The sequence below is a fragment of the Mustela putorius genome, unplaced genomic scaffold (genome assembly GCF_011764305.1).
Source record: "Mustela putorius furo isolate JIRA1106 unplaced genomic scaffold, ASM1176430v1.1 tig00003870_pilon_pilon_pilon, whole genome shotgun sequence".
Lineage (NCBI taxonomy): Eukaryota > Metazoa > Chordata > Mammalia > Carnivora > Mustelidae > Mustela > Mustela putorius.
Window position 1 is genome coordinate 6003443 of NW_025422022.1, and position 16883 is coordinate 6020325.

Below are 16883 nucleotides of genomic sequence, written 5' to 3' on the forward strand. Positions count from 1 at the left end.
ATAAATAAATAAAATCTTTAAAAAGATAAATAAACAGATTTCATGATATAGAAAAATGTCATGTGATGACATTCACTTAAATGCTGCATCTGAATTAAGTCAAGGAATGAATTTTTAAGCATTGCTTGGATTCCTTAGATGAGGAGGTGGATGTGGAGGCTTCTGTGGGTGAGGAAGATAACATGTGATCCACTGAGCTTGAGCACTTTAATCTCACTCTGATTTTTCTGCACTACCAGTAGCCCCTCAAACCACAAACTACTAAGGTTTTAGACCTAAACTCTAAAACTCTGACCATTTTAAAATAACTTACTTGGTCTTTTTGCTATTAAGTTGTAGGAGTTCCTTATATATTTTGTAACTCAACACTTATCAGATATGTAGTTTACAAATATTTTCTCCCATTCCGCAGGTTATTTTTTCACTCTGTCAATGGGCTAAAGAGCTGAACAGACATTTCTCCAAAGAAGATACACAGATGATTAAAAGGTATTTAAAAGATGCTTAGTGTCACTAATTGTAAGGCAAATGCAAATCAAAACCACAATGAGATATTATCTTACACTTCCCCCACCCCCAAAAAAAAGACAAATGTTGGCAAGAATGTGAAGAAATTGGAGCTTCTGTAAACTATTGGTGGGAATGCAAAATGACATAGCAGCTGTAGAAAATCATATGTAGGTACCTCAAAATAAGAAAAATAGAACTACCATATGATTGAAAAATTCCACTTCTGGATGTTTATCTGAAAGAATTGATATTGGATCTTGAAGAGATACCTATATCCCAAAGTTCATTGTAGCTCTATTCATTGCCAAGATGTAGAAGCAACCTAAATGTCCATCTACAGATGAATGAGTGAATAAATATGGTATATTCATGTAATGGAGTATTATTCAGCCTTTAAAAGGAAGAAGTCCTAATAACATGCCACAACATGGGTAAACCTTGAGGACTATTATCCATAGTGAGATAGGTTAGTCTCAGAAGGATGCATACTGAATAATCCAACTTATATGAGGTATCTAAAATAGTCAAATATATAGAATCAAAGAGTTGAATGGTGGTTTCCAGGGGCTTGGGCAGGGTGGGAAATGAGAAGTTGTTATTCAACTGGAATAAAGCTTCAGTTAAGCAAGTTGAGTGAGTTTTTCAGATCTTCTATAAAACATATATCTATAATTAAATAATACTATATTTTATACTTAAAATTTAAGGTGGTATATCTCATGTTTTTTGTTCTTAGCACAACAACATAAAAATGAAAAAATAATATTATCTTTCTTACAAAGTAATTTATCAAATGAGATTAATAGTATAGTTCCTGGTCCATATATTACTAAATAATTTAAAAGACAAGTCTGTTCAACAAAGGTGTTAGGAAAACTGCACAGCAACATGCAAAAGAATGAAACTGGACCATTTTCTTACACTATACACACACATACAAAAAAATGGATAAAATAACTAAATGTGAGACAGGAAACTGTCAAAATCCTAGAGAAAAACACAGACAGTAACTTCTTTGACATTGGCCATATAAACTTTTTACTAAATACATTATTCATCCCAAAGGAACTACTGGGATTTCAAGATACAAAAAGCTTCTGCATAGTGAAGGAAAGAATCAACAAAACTAAAAGGCAACCTTCAGAATGGGGGAAGATATTTGTAAATGACATATCCTATAAAGGATTAGTATCCAAAATCTATGAAGAATTTATGAATCTCAACACCTGAAAACCAAATAATCAAAATAAGAAATGGACAGAAGACATGAATAGACATATTTCAAAAGATGGCACATAGTTGGCCAACAGACACATGAAAAGATGCTCAACATCACTCATCATCAGGGAAATACAAATCAAAACTACAGTGAGATACCACCTCACACCTATCAGAACGGCTAAAATTAACAAAACAGGAAATAACAGATGTTGGCCAGAATGCAGGGAAGGGGGGATCCTCTTACACTCTTGATGGGAATGCAAACTGGTGCAGTCGCTCTGGAAAACAGTAAGGGGATTCCTCAAAAGGTTAAAAATAGAACTAGTCTGTGATCCAGCAATTGTACTACTAAGTACTTACACAAAGGATACAAAGATACTGATTTGAAGGGATACATGCACCCTGACTTTTAGAGTAGCACTATCAACTATAACTAAATTATGGAAAGAACTAAAATGTCCATCAACTGATGAATGGGTAAAGAAGATGTGGTACACACACACACACATACACACACACACACACAGATATATCTATATATATCTATATATCTATATATATATATATGATGGAATATTACTCAACCATCAAAAGAATGAAATCTTGCCATTTGCAATGATGTGGATGGAGCTAGAGTGTATTATGCTAAGTGAACTAAATCACTCAGAGAAAGAGAAATACCATATGATTTCATTCACATGTGGAGTTTAAGAAATAAAACAGATTAACAGAGAGGGAAAAAAAGAGGGAAGCAAATCATCAAACACTCTTACAAATTGAGGGTTGCTGGAGGGGAGGTGTGTTGGAGGATGGGCTGGATGGGTGATGGGTATTAAGGAAGGCTGGTGTGATAAGCACTGGGTGCTGCATTTAAGTGGTGAATTGCCAATTTCTGCTCCTGAAACTAATATTACACTATATGCTAAATGGAATTTAAATAAAAACTTAAACAAAAAAGTAACAAAAACAAATAAATAAATAAATAAAATTAAAAGTAAAAAACAAACTGGCCGCACACCCCCTGGCTTAAGCAATGTCACCCTTTTTCTTGCACTTGTTTTCCAAATCTGACAAGCACAGAGACTGAAGGCTATTTATTTTCTTCTATTTAGATCCTCATTTACGGAAAACTTTTGCTGTGCCCAGATTCTATTCAGAGTTTTTACTAAAATTTTACTCACATTTCTATTTTCTGTTTTCATAAAGGTACCCATATTTCTAATTTATTTGTCTCTTTAAAGTCTATTTAAGATTTCAAACTAGTGTCACTGTTGCTTCCTGAGCCACACCTGTCTCCTGAGCTTCCCTGGCTCCCCATGTTAGTGGTCCCTTCCAGTGGAGGGAGTTGGCTGCTCTAGACCTGACATGAATGGGCCTCAAATCTACAGTTAAGTTTGCTGTTTCATCTCTCATTTACTGCTCTTTTTAGTTCAGCTTTATTTCTATGCCTATTGTGTGCTCAAAGCTCCTTTTCTCCTCACCCAAGGATGAGAAGACTGGTTGAATTATCTCTATGAGTCAGACAGTAAATTTTTAGAATTCTTCTTTCTTTCAAGCATATGTCTTTGTGTGACCCAACCAAATTTGACAATGAGGACGTTATCTCCATCAGATACACACATACGTTTAATGTTTAAGGAAACAACCTGGGATTCATTTCATTGTTATACTCTTGGATGTTCAATTTTGTCCACTTTCTTTATCTTTTTTGTCTTTGTGGCTATCTTAAAGTGGGTTCAGTTTTCCTATAAGCCAGTTCTCCACAAACTTCTGAGTACAGTGTAGGCCTGGCCAAAATGGCAGCTGCTTTTGAACTCCATGTTGTTCATATTTGTTCATACTTAGTTTCATGTTCATACTTAGTCCATGCTTAGTTTCATGGAATTGAGCAAAAGAAGAAAGAAGAACCCTGGGATGAGGAATAGGAATGTGATATACTGTAGTTTGAGAAATACATGAAATAGTTTTGTCTTATTTAGAAAAAATTTTAAATTAATTTAAATCATTTGCTACTTACAAGAAGTTCTCTCGTGATATCTATTTGAGGTAACAATGGCAAGAAGATGAGTTGTGGGCTCAAGCAACCAGAAATCTTGATGGTAGACCAGGTATTTTTGGTTAGTCTCTAAGTAAACCAAAGTGATTTTCAGTGCCAAGGTGGTTGGATAGATGGTCAATTCCAAATGATACCATCGTGAGGGCTACCCATTGAGAGAGTAACTTTAGTAAATTATGTCATTGACAATGAACTATGAGCACAAATGCACTTAAAGGAGTCTCAGGGATGTGTTTTGATTTACAGTTCTTCGTCTTAGTCCATTTGGGCTGCTATAATACTGTAAATGGTATGGCTTATACACAACAGAAATTTAATTCTCATTTCTGGGGGCTGGTGCCAGCATGGTTGGGTTTTAGCGAGAACCCTTTCCTGGGTTCCAGACTATAGGCTTCTCACTCTGTCCTCACATGCTAGACAGCAGAGAGAGGAAGCAAGCTCTCTCAATGACTCTTGTAAAGACACTAAATTCTTTTCATGGGGGCTCCACTCCTATGTCTTCATCTAATTCTAATTGCCTTCCTAATGCCATCATATTGGAGGACAGGTTTGTGTTATATGACTTTGGGAGGGACACAAACATTTACTTGACAAACGTGTTGTAAATGTTCTAAGGAAGGTGTCATCGAATACTATGCCCCACACAGAATGAGTAGATAGAAAGTGTACCAACTGCAAATATGCTGAGCCTCATTTATGTCAGTGTTTGCTCCTGCTGTGCAGAGAACAAACTCTAGGATATTGTTATACTTCATAACTACTGAGAAGTATGTTTCCAGAAATGGACAAGATGAACATGGATTTTTTTTTTTTTGAAGATTTTATTTATTTGACAGACAGATCACAAGCAAGCAGAGAGGCAGGCAGAGAGAGGAAGGGAAGCATGCTCCCTGCTTAGCAGAGAGCCCAATGTGGGGCTTGATCCCAGGACCCTGGGATCATGACCTGAGCCGAAGGCAGAGGCTTTAACCCAGGTGCCACTGAACATGGAATTTTGACACTGAAATTTCTCCTCTGAGTTTCTAATGTAACTGAGGAAAATTATCCTTGGCCAGGCACCGGAGTTTCTTCGACACCCTCATGGTCCTTTTGATTATTTGATATCCCGACCTTTGGAAATTTTATTTCCTATATTAAAATATCAATTGATATATTTTATTTGATCTACATTGATTAGAGCAAAATATTTTCATAAATGTTTGTACAATATATGACTTTTCTTTAGGTATTACACTTCAATTATTCTACTGACTTAAGAAGCAACTCACTGAGGCAAATATTATGAACACTTTCACAGAGAGATTTTGTAAATGCAAAAGCCATTAAAGTGATTCAAATTTCCTCTTGGCTCCTGCTATTCCTGTGCCTGCCTTGGATCCTGAGATCAGCCATACTGTTGAATCTAGCTACTAGAAAGTATAAAATGCATCCCACACCTGTCCAGAAGGAGAAAGTCCTGAAATAATTCTTATGCTTTCTCTCTATTGCTGTTCCTCTTTTCTGTTATCTTTCCTTTCTTTTAAGGAAAAAAAAAATAGTACTTTGGGACAATTGATTTAGTTAGATAATGCATTGATCATACCCCTAGCCTGCGGTAAGAGCATAACTTCAAAAACAGTAATAACTAAGACAATCATCTAATTTTACTGAAATAAAACTGAAAATGTACACCCAAAAAAATCATCTCTGTGACTACTTTAGGTGCATTTGTGCTTGTACTTTATTCTCAATGACACAGTAATCTACTAAAGTTCCTCTCTCGATTTTTCTCTTTGCAATCTGGAAGAACAGATTCACCAGTGATTGTACTCATTTATAAAAGCATCCAAAACAAAATTGAACCCCAAGGCTGATAAGCTATAAAGATGCTGATCAGATATGAGCAGAATGGACCATGCTTTGGGGCTTGCTCAGCTAAAGATGGTTCTAGAAGACTGATGGCTTTATATACACAATTACAAACACCACAGCTCTGTCAGATGAATGGGAACTCATGAAATATGGGGCTGTCCCTTTATTAAGTAAAAAATGACATTTTGTAAAATACTTCCTAGGATTTAGTAATTTTTTGGAGTTAATTGAATTCCCAATGTTCTTTGGTAGAACACATAATCAAAGGATCTTTCAAGAAAGAACAATCCAATTATATATATATATATATATATATATATATATATATATGAAAGTTCTACAAAACAAAGACTAATTGATTTTTTAATGGCTCAAACTAAAAGGAATGAACCTTGTCAAATTTATATAATTGCTATCCATAACCAGTAGAAATCATAATCAATAAGAAATTAGAAATATGCTTGTTCTTTCTAGGGTTTCTGTTCAAAGAGAGGTTGAATATAAGAAAACCACCTGGGATTCATTTCATTGTTATAAATAACACAAACAGTTAAAACTGTAGCTACACAGAGGTAATATATTAAAAACAAGAATGACCTTCAATATGAGATTAATGCACATTTTTCAGGGATGGTGTTAGTCCACAAGACCAGGCTTGGATAGATTTGCTCTTGATCATTATATCCTAGTTTTTCCCTATGGCTTTCAGATTCATATTTTAAAAATAAGACCTTGCATTTGCATTTCTGTAAAAGTTTTTTGCCAAATTAAAATTGTATTTATTGACTCAATGAATAAGTATGGATGTCAATTTAAAGCTACTTGTATTCTCCAGATTTTATTTCATAATTCTAAAAGTGAAACAATGATGAAAATCCATTACTACCTCCAGTGGCTTTATCTTTCTTGCTCTCAGTTTCTCTATGGAGAATCTTTAGGCCTTGCTTGTTCTGAGTCCTCAGAGTTCTTTTATCTTTTCTTTCTTTCTTTCTTTCTTTCTTTCTTTTTTTTTTTAAGATTTATTTATTTATTTTAGAGAGGAGGGAAGGAACAGGGGGAAAAGGAGAGAATCCTGAAGCAGACTCCTTGCTGAGCATGAGCCTGACATAGGGCTTGATCCCAGGATCCTGAGATCATGACCTAAGCTGAAATCGAGAGTTGGATTCTTGACCGATTGAGCCACCTAGGGGCCCTGTCCAGAGTTCTTACTGTTTCTCCTGGCCTCCCACAAAAATAAACTAACTCAGATCCCTGTTTATACAGATATATGTATATGTGTGTGTATCTATCTATCTATCTATCTGGAGAGAGAATATATATATGTATACATACATAAAGAGATAAAGAGATATTTAGATGATAGATATGGGTATATATTCATGAGTAATAATAGCTTCCTTTTATGGTAATAAGAAAATGAAGCAAGAATCACCGAGGTCCTTGAAGCACCGAAATTAACAAATTTTGATAGTCTCAGAATAATTTGAATTAGGTGAGGAAAGTTACATACATTTCTGAAAACTGTTTTTTTGAGGGATATTAATTTGTCCTATTGATGCACAAATTTAATTTGAATGAAAATGTAAGAATGAAGACATTTAAGACAGACTGGCCCCCAGTATTTTTAAGGCCCCAGGCAGGAGTGTATAAAGGGAAACCCACATAACCTATGTGCAAATATTTCAAAGTCAAACTTCTAAATCAAATAAATCAAACTAACAAACCCTCACATAAATATGTTCTATCTTCCTACCGTGACAAATTTAAGTTATCACAACTTGGCAAAGCCAGATTTGAATTTGAATTCTAGAACCCCAAGGAGATCTGTACTGCAGGATGATGCCTGGGAGAGCTAGACAGGGACCTCTGGGCATGGCAGCGCCCGCCCATCTACTTTTCCCTCCACTCTCTCTGGTTGGCTCTCCACAGTCCTGGAGGCCCTAGTGTGGAGATGCCAGCCTGCATTCCAAACTTCATATGCAACGCTTAGTCCTGGGGGTGTGTAGAGGTTTCCCCCACTTTCTGAAAGTTCACCTTATACCCATTTGCTTTTGGAAAAGACATGCATGGGTACCTGTACTCACTAACCAGAAGAAATCTGAAAGGGATTTTTGCATTTACAAAAAAAGGCATTACTGAATGTACTAACAGGTCTTTTGAAAAAGTGCAGTGGTCCAAGAGGACCTTTTGGAAAGTGCTTTATGCCATTTTGTCTTAGGGAGGGTTTCATAGAAAGACTCTACTTTCAGTTATGGGGGGAACGTGTATATTACTGATAGGGTAAACTTGGGGAGAAGGGGCCAATGGTCCTTATAATCTGGGCCACATAATTAGAGACTTCCAGGGTACCAGGAAGGGTACCACTGTGACAGTGGTCTAGCAGGTAAGGACTCGGAGTAGCCAGGCCCCTTTCTACAGGCTTCTTGCCAACAGGAGAGTCAGGGCCAGAAAAAATCCAGAAAAGGAGTTCCTAAAGCCTAGCGCCCAGGGCAAGGGGCCCCACTTTCTCATATATAGAGATGATATTAATCCAAGTTCTCTATCATGCATTGAGGTGTAGACTCCAACTAAGAAAAAAACAAAAAACAAAAAACAAAACAAAGAAACAAACAAAAGCTACTATTCACTTTATATCATACCTTTTTTCCTAAGGAGTTTTGAAAATAATATTATATAAGAGAACAATAAAACTTAAAAATAGCCTCTAATTGGTGGGAGGGGCGCCTGGGTGGCTTAGTCAGTTAAGCGTCTGACTTCTGCAGAGGTCATGAACTCAGGGTCTTGGGTTGGAGCCCTGGGTAGGGCTCTGAGCTCAGCAGGGAGTCTGCTTGTCCCTCTCCCTCTGCTCCTCCCCCAGCTTGCGTTTGTACTCCCTCTCTCTCTCTCTCTCTCTCAAAAAAGTAAATAAAATCCTTAAAAAGCTTGGTAGGAAGATGGTTTGGGAATTACACAGTTTAGGTAAACACATTTTTCAGATGATATTTAAACTACTGTAGTTTGTTAGGAATAGGAGAATTTATGATAAATCTGTAGTTGATATTTGGAGGGGGTATGTTGTAGACAATGATTGCCTCCCAGAGACATCCACATTCTAATCCTTGGAAATGGTGAATTTGGTATAAAGAGGAATTCAAGTCCCAGATGGAATTAACGTTGATAATCAGCGGGGTTCAAAATAGGGGTATAAGCTTGTGTTGTCCAGGGGATCGTCACAGAAGCACAAGCATTCTGCACAGTGGAAGAGGGAGGCAGAAGAGTAGATCAGAGTGAAGCAGGGTGAGGTCCAGAGGGATTCCAGGTGCCATTGTTAGATCTGAACATGAAGGATGGGATTAGGTGCCAAGGAATGCGGCGTCTCCAAAATAGGAAAAGGCAAAGACACAGATTTTCCCCGGGAGCCTTCAGAAACAAATGCCAGCCCTATCAACACCTTGATTTTCAGTCCAGCGAAAACCATGCCAGACTTCTGAGCTCTGGCACATGGAGATAATAAATGTGTGGCATTAAGTCATCAACTTTATGGTAATTTATTACAGCAGCAAGAGAAAACTAATACAGGGGATAAGTGTCTCAGCCCAAGGTGACAAACTGAAAATCTCAGCATGTTACTGAAAATTCCTTATTAAAGTGTAGAATTAACATGCTCTATGTTCTTGATTATCATTTCTGAAAAATGAGGATGGATTTTCTTAAAAACATAGATGAATTTACAATTAGGATAAAAAATGTCATTAACTCCTAGGTACACGATTATATTATGATGTACTTGGTCTAGTGGATGTATCTGCAAATTTAGTCTTGTGTGGTTGGTGTATCTGTGTAGCCAAAAGACATATTAGTTGTGTTACTTGCATTGCAATTCAATAAAGAGAGAATGGTGAGTTTAACCAAATATAGAATGCAAAAGGAATCTCATTAGTCTTTGAAAGGGTTCAAATACAAATTGTTAATCATAAAGATAAAGAAGTGGTTCAAGTCTTGAATGGGGTAATTCTACTGTCAGTCATTATGATGCTCTATGTAGGTACAGATACTGGATTAAGATAAATTTTTCTTGTGTGTGTGTTTTGGTTTTTTTTTTTTTTTTTGAGAAAAAGATTTGTTTCCAAAGAATCTGTTCATGATGTCTTAAATCATATCAAAGAAGAAAGTTGTGTGGAATTTTTGATTAATGTATTCCATAGTTTGTTAATGAAAAGATGAACTATACTTAAAATATTGTTAATTTTCCCTGAAAAGCTATTATTAAATCATATATATGTATAGGTGTGTGTCTACATATATTTTCAAATATATGAGGATCATGGTCTAAAAGGAGGATAAAAGGTAAAATATCCAAGCAACTTTCAATTTCTTCTTGACCTTATAAGTTCTGAACTTCCAAAAATAGCACAAACAGTGCAGTGAACACAAGAGTAATATAAAATGAAGCTAAAAATTGAAAGCAGTGTAATCAGATAGATATTAGAATTTAAATTCATGTAAGACTTTCTCCCCAAAATCAAGTGTAAAAATCAGAAAATTCATATTAAAATGAACAGACTTCATTCACTATCAAGGGCATTTCTTAAACTGAATTTCCCTTATATCAGGCGGCTTTCCCTCACCCTCCTCCCATTTTTTTTTTTTTTTTCAATCAAGCCTAAGGAAACCTGTAGTGAAGTTCTCTCATAACAAAGTATAATGGGGCTTCCTACACACTGTATGTTGAGGGCTGTCTATTCTATTTTTAAAAGTCTCCAGGGAAGAAGCTTCTACAACTTCCTTGTGAATCTCTGACTTCGTACCTGGCAATCTTCCCCTCCCTGGGTCCCCAGGCTGGCCTTCCTCCCTTGCTTAAGAATTTATTATAGATCAAATTATTTTAGGGTTCTGAATATATTGTTATATTTAAACGATACTTTCCCCCAAAGGGGCTCAATTAACACGGTGCAGGCTGTGTGTGCCGTGGAGCGCTATCTTGGAAGAAAGGTGTTCAATTAATATAAGTGGGTGGGATTCAGAGGATAAACACAAATCAGAGGCTCTCAGAGGAGCTCTCTCAAAAGTTTTGAAACAACCGGAACCTGACGTGTGCCTTTCTCCTCCTGACTGTTCCTGGAGTTAAGAAGTGACGTGCCATTGAAGACAAAGGATCCCAGCCCAAGTCCTGAGGTTAGAATCCTGACCACATTGACTGTTTCCGCATCAGAGGGTAAAGATAGTGTTTCCCTACCTTATTTTTTAATATGGATTAATTAATTTTTGGACAATATTTTCAAAGACAATTAATTCTTTCTTAGCCTTTCTATAGATTTGATCCGGTTTTTATTTCTCAAGACATTTTTTATTATTTTCCACCAAAAATTAAACCAAAATGCAGGAGAGAATGGAGTCCCATTTTGTCATAAAATTGTGTGTTGACATTCAGGGGGAGATATATATCAATTTTTTTTTTTTTTTCAGAATTTCCATAGTTCTCTAATAGTCTCTACTACCTTTATGTTGTCTTAGAAAAAATAGCAGCAAAATATAACTAGGAAGTTTTAAAAATACTTATATTGCTATTTAATACTACTCATAAATTTTTAATTAAAACATCAGAGAGACGGTCTCATATAAACAGTCAAACATGTTAACTGTGTACTTACGTTAACTATTTACTGTCTGCTTTGGGGGAAAGGGATCTACCCTTTTTGTGTTCTATGTTTGCTTGTAAGTCATTTAGAAAAGTTTTTGATCTAACAAAAATTAAAATTGTAATTTTTATGTTACATCTTCTTTATTAGAATGAGCGTGAGAGCGGATTTTCCATTGATCCCACTTTTGAGAATTTCTCCTCTTCCCGTTGAGAAAAGCAGGAAAGTTATCTTTATGACGACGAGCAAGTTGTTTTTGTATGCCAGTATGTCAGTAACAAGCCACTTTCAATATTGGAGGTCCACTTGTCTTCTTGCCTGCCATATGTTTAGGGAAGGGACCGGAAGTCCTGTGTACACTAAACTGTTGAACATATTAACAGAGCTCAGCAGGGAGTGGGAGATTTTACTATCATGTGGTTTGTCTTTTGTCTTTTGACCCTTGGCCCACAGAAACAGAATAAGTGTTCTTCACCATGTTACTTCAAAAATGAGGTCAAGATGAGCTTTTCTTTTACTTTTCCACTTCAGCTGTACTGTTAGTATTATTCTAAAATAATGACTCTGAATTAAAAAAAAAATTATCTGGCTGATTGTTTTTCTGTCCTTTTTTTTTTTTTTTAAAGATTTTATTTATTTATTTGACAGACAGAGATCACAAGTAGGCAGAGAAGCAGGCAGAGAGAGAGAGAGAGGAGGACGCAGGCTCCCTGCTGAGCAGAGAGCCTGATGTGGGACTCGATCCCAGGACCCTGGGATCATGACCTGAGCCGAAGGCAGAGGCTTTAACCTGCTGAGCCACCCAGGCGCCCCTCTGTCCTTTAAAAAAAAAAAATATTTATTTATTTGACAGAGAGAGAGAGGGAGCAGAAGCAGGGGGAGCAGGAGAGAGAGAAGCAGGCTCCCCACTGAGCATGGAGCCAGAAGCAGGGCTTGATCTCAGGACCCGGGATCAAGACCTGAGAGGAAGGCAGATGCTTAACCGACTGAGCCACCCAGGTGCCCTGGTTATGTCATTTGTTTGCAGGGACAGCTTGAATGTAAAAATGCTGCTTAGTGTTCAAGGAATTGTTACTAAGTTTCTGGGTGCTGTCTGCTGTTCTTTATTTCTAAATTTTATTTAGTTTTTAATTTTAATTTCAGTATAGCTCACACACAGTGTTACATTACCTTCAAGTGTTCAATAGAGTGACTCAGAATTTCCATACATTGCTCAGTGTTCATCAGAAGTGTACTGGTCATCCCCCTCTCCTGTTTCACCCATCCCCCAACCCTGTCTGTTTTCCTTCCTGGCCTCCATCTGACCCAGGAGACGGAGGCTGGAGGAAAGAGTCTGGGTGTTTGTCTTCCCTTTGGTTTGGTTTTCTAAACACATCTTAGAGTTAGAAAGGAAGAGTGTTCGTATCAGAAGAAAAAGTAGCAAGGTACCTGGGTGGCCCAGACTGTTAAGTCTCCAACTCAGGTCATAATCTTGGGGTCCTCAGATTGAGCCCCAAATCATTCAGACTCTGCTCAGTGGGGAGTCTGCTTGACATTCTCTCTCCCTCTTCTCTTCCCCACATTCATGCTCTCTTTCTCTAAAATAAATAAATAAAATCTACCCCCCCAAAAGGAAAATATAACAAGGGAGTGTGTGGTTCATTGTATCAAAACACACATAAGTTAGCCAAAATTTCATGTCACAGCAAATAACGGACACAAAGTTTCCCATTTTTAAATTTTTTTCTGTAATACTTAACTCATGTCCATCATGGGTCTAGTACATAATTTCTTTTCTCATTTTCGTCATCTTTAAGAAAGGATAATAATACTTAATCTCAGAAATATTTAAAAAATGCTTAGTAATTCTTAATGAAATGTTTCACATCAGTGCAAAACCTTCTCTTAGTTACTCTTCATATTGTTTAATTATATTTTATCTTTTTTTCAGTAATTATTCAGTTTCTTAACAGATTGTAGAGGAGCAGCGAAATGAGGGAAGAGGGAAATATAATTTATACTGCATGGTGTTCTAAATAATTCACTGTATGCATTATGTGTGTATTTGGGAGGTTAAATTTCTTAAAATAAATTCTTTCAAACCAAAGTCACAATTCTCAGTGGATTAATATTTGAACAATTGGAAAAGAGATTAATTTTTTCCATTGTGTAACAAGAAAGTTAATAAACTTTATTTTGTTCATCTAACATTGTAACTAAATGAAACAATGTTTTCTTCACTGTCATTGTATCATGTCCAAGAAAAGTACATCTCAGTAAGAAACTTGTAATCTGTGTTATTAACAAAAACCATGTTTTAAAACCTTATTTCTTTGTATTTATTATGTCTTTAGGTCTAAAAGAAATATTAAAGTGGGGTTTTGTTAGTTTGGAATATGGACTTGGTATAAGATACTTGAACTTGCTTTAGAAAAAAAAATCATATAGAAATTTGTGTGAAGGATTTATTGCACATTCCTCTTTGAGGTGAGCAAAAGCAAGTCTGCTATTGCTGATACCACTTGAAAGCTTATTGAGGGCAATGGTGTGAACACTTGCTTTATTTCTTAACAGCAAACTGATTTTAAATGTTGGGGTTAGAAACCTATTCAACATTTTTTTTCAACTGCTCTCCCTCTAATTCATAATTACAAGCTTATTCCAATCTCTGCATAATGAAACCACATTTTAGACCAACAGCTGTTATCTACTTTTTCTTGTAGCCTTGGGGTATGAATATTTTAATATTCATTTTCTATGTGCAGATAAACTAAATACTCCTACTGGAAGTCTATCAAAGTAATCACAAAAATCTTAGTTGCTGTTCTTTCTTCCATGTAACACATTGAAAAAAACCTGCTCACTTTATGCTGCATTTTCCATAAACCTGAAAGTGATTTTTATAAAATGTACAAAGAAGAATATGGAGAAATCCAGGAATACTAAGGTTCATGGGAAAGATTAGAGCCAATGGTGTTTTAGTGACCTGAACTTCCATTCTCTTCCATCTTATGTGGTCAGTTTAAGCTTTGATATTTTGCTGATGGCATTTTTTTCTAATAACTGGTTTTGTGTCGGAAGGCTGTGATTTTCACTTATTGAAATGGTATTAAGTCCTCGTATGCAAATAATATGGCCTTAAGGTAGATCACCCCTCCCCCTGCAATTTTACAGCAAAATCTCACAAATACCATTGTAATGCAGCATACACCATATGGCAACTCCTGGTTTTGGATGGCAGTGAATGAATAGAAAAATTCAAGTTCTGTAGTCCAGTAAAATGTAAAAGGGAAGCAGGAGATACAAGGGTAGTGGAAGACCTCTCAAAGAAATGGAAATAGAGGAATTTGGAGCTGGAGTTGATGGATGTTAATATTGGGAATGGTCAAGATGGGTTCTTCCTATTTTTAGGAAATCTGTAGGAAGTTTTTTTTTTTTTTAAGATTTTATTTATTTATTTATTTGACAGACAGAGATCACAAGTAGGCATAGAGGCAGGCAGAGAGAGAGAGAGAAGGAAGCAGGCTCCCTGCTGAGCAGAGAGCCCGATGCGGGACTCGATCCCAGGACCCTGGGATCATGACCTGAGCTGAAGGCAGCGGCTTAACCCACTGAGCCACCCAGGTGCCCCAGGAAGATGTTTTTTACCTGTCTGTTTTTCAGCAGAATCTTAGCACTTATATCATACAGTAAGCAATATTTTTGTGTGGGAAAACAACCTATGACATTAGGTCATATCTCTCATTCATGTTAAACCATGACAATTAAACATATTTGAGGCCTGAGCAAGGTGATGGAAAAATAATGCCAGAAAAAAAAAAAAAAGCCACATAAAAAATGTTCTATGTCATTTTTTCTAGTTACAAGGACCAAGTTCTGTGAAAGTTCATTTGGCTTTAGTGAGCACATATGTGGCGATGTCCTACGTGATCTTTCTTTCTGACTTTATGTTCTTGGCTCTTGGGATAACAGAACACAAACATTTAGGCCCTGGATTTTTCGAGAAACAGATGCTTCCCTTCCTTTTTAAAAAATGGATACATTTGACTGGTCTTGATGGTGAGAGGGGATAGAAACTTCTAATCCTTTCCAGGGCTTGTGACGGCTAAAATTTTCATGCTTGTCTCTTCTTTGTACATACTTCCACCCGCCTTGGCTCTTCTCTTCTCTTTTTTTCTTCCCCCCCCCCTTTTTTTTTTTTTTGGATTGTGATTTAAGAAGTCCCTTCTAGATATCAGGGACATTCCATTTATCTTCAGCCTATTTGTCATTGTCATTTCTTCCTTCGTCTTCGTGTCTTCAGAGACACTTGTTCCCTCCACCATTTTCAATGGACTCCCAGCTTCTTCAAAGGTCCTGCCATAATACTGCCCTTTCCCCTACATTTCCTTACCTTACCTTTCTAGGTCCCTTGAGTGTCTCTTTCCGACTCCAGATCATCACTGCTGCCCTGTCGGGCTTCCTGCATTCAGCTTTTATAGGCCTACAGATATTCCTACCATTTACTCAGCAATTTTTCTGTGCTGTGATGATACTAAGCCCTCTGCATGCCTTCCTTCTCCTTCATCATACTTTAGATGTCCGCTTTTATTATTTCCATGTGTGATGGAGGAGAATGGAGTGTACTGTGGTTAAATAACTTGTCCAAAGACCAGCAGCTGTTAAGGGGTATCACTGGGAGCCCAAGTTGGGTCCCATACAGAACTCATGCTCTCAGTTATGAGCATATTTGGTTCCTATTCTTTCCTACTCACCATCCTTCTCAGCAACACTGGCCTTCCTGGTGTCAGTTCATCAGGCAGGGGTTCTGAATTCATTGTTTGAACATTCTGGCATTCTACTTCCAATGTACAGCTGCAATACTCTAGAAATGCACACAATAGGCCAGCTTTCCACCCCTAACATTTCAGAGCTCCTGGGCTCCTCACAAGGACAAGTCTTTACCTGCCATTCTCCCTCTTTTATCTCCATCGAACCTTCTTCCCTGTGTCTCTCATCGTCCGGACCCACATCCCGGCCCATTTTACCTCCATCTCTTAACTTCCTTGGGCTATGTCACCTTCTCCCACCTGTCCATTCCTTGCTTTGATGCTTCTTACTTCTCAGTCTAGATGAGTCTAGATTCCTAAAGTCTCTTACTTTTAAACAAGACTTCAGCATTAACTGCCAATCTAAAATAATTCCAGAAGTTACTCTATCCATGCCTCTCTTTAGATTACTAGGAAAAAAAAATAGGTTTCTAAGATATCCTCTGGTTTTAAATTCCTTCTCTAAGAAGAGGTGGAGTTGACTGACATACTGATTCTAGCTACAGCATGGCATTTGCTATTCTTGGAAGTTCTTCTACTTATCCTCTCTGAGTCCTTGATGCTTTCTTCTGAGGCTTCATTCCAAACCTGCTCTCACATCCTCCTTCCTCAAAAACCAACCTTCATCCCAGCAGAGATCCACTGTAACCTTCACCATCCATCCCGAGCTCCGTGCTATGCTCTCATCCGGTCCTTTCCCATGTGGCACTCGCGCCCCACATACACAGTCAGTTTTGTTTAGCTTTTATTTTGAGCCATTTTTCTGTGGAACTTATCTGTTTTCTTTACCACAATTTAAGGCTTTCTTATCACAGAGATTCCTCCCTCCTTGCCCTCAAG

General features: G+C 37.1%; 1 long non-coding RNA gene across 1 annotated transcript in view; it reads right to left on the bottom strand.

Annotated features, from left to right (window-relative positions):
- The window catches only part of LOC101679854, a 35317-nt gene extending 19292 nt beyond the window's left edge, over window positions 1-16025 (bottom strand). Inside the window, exon 1 of the long non-coding RNA XR_001179620.2 lies at window positions 15990-16025. This is a non-coding gene — a long non-coding RNA (uncharacterized LOC101679854). The remainder of the gene's footprint in view (window positions 1-15989) is intronic.
- Between the last annotated feature and the right edge of the window lie 858 nt (window positions 16026-16883).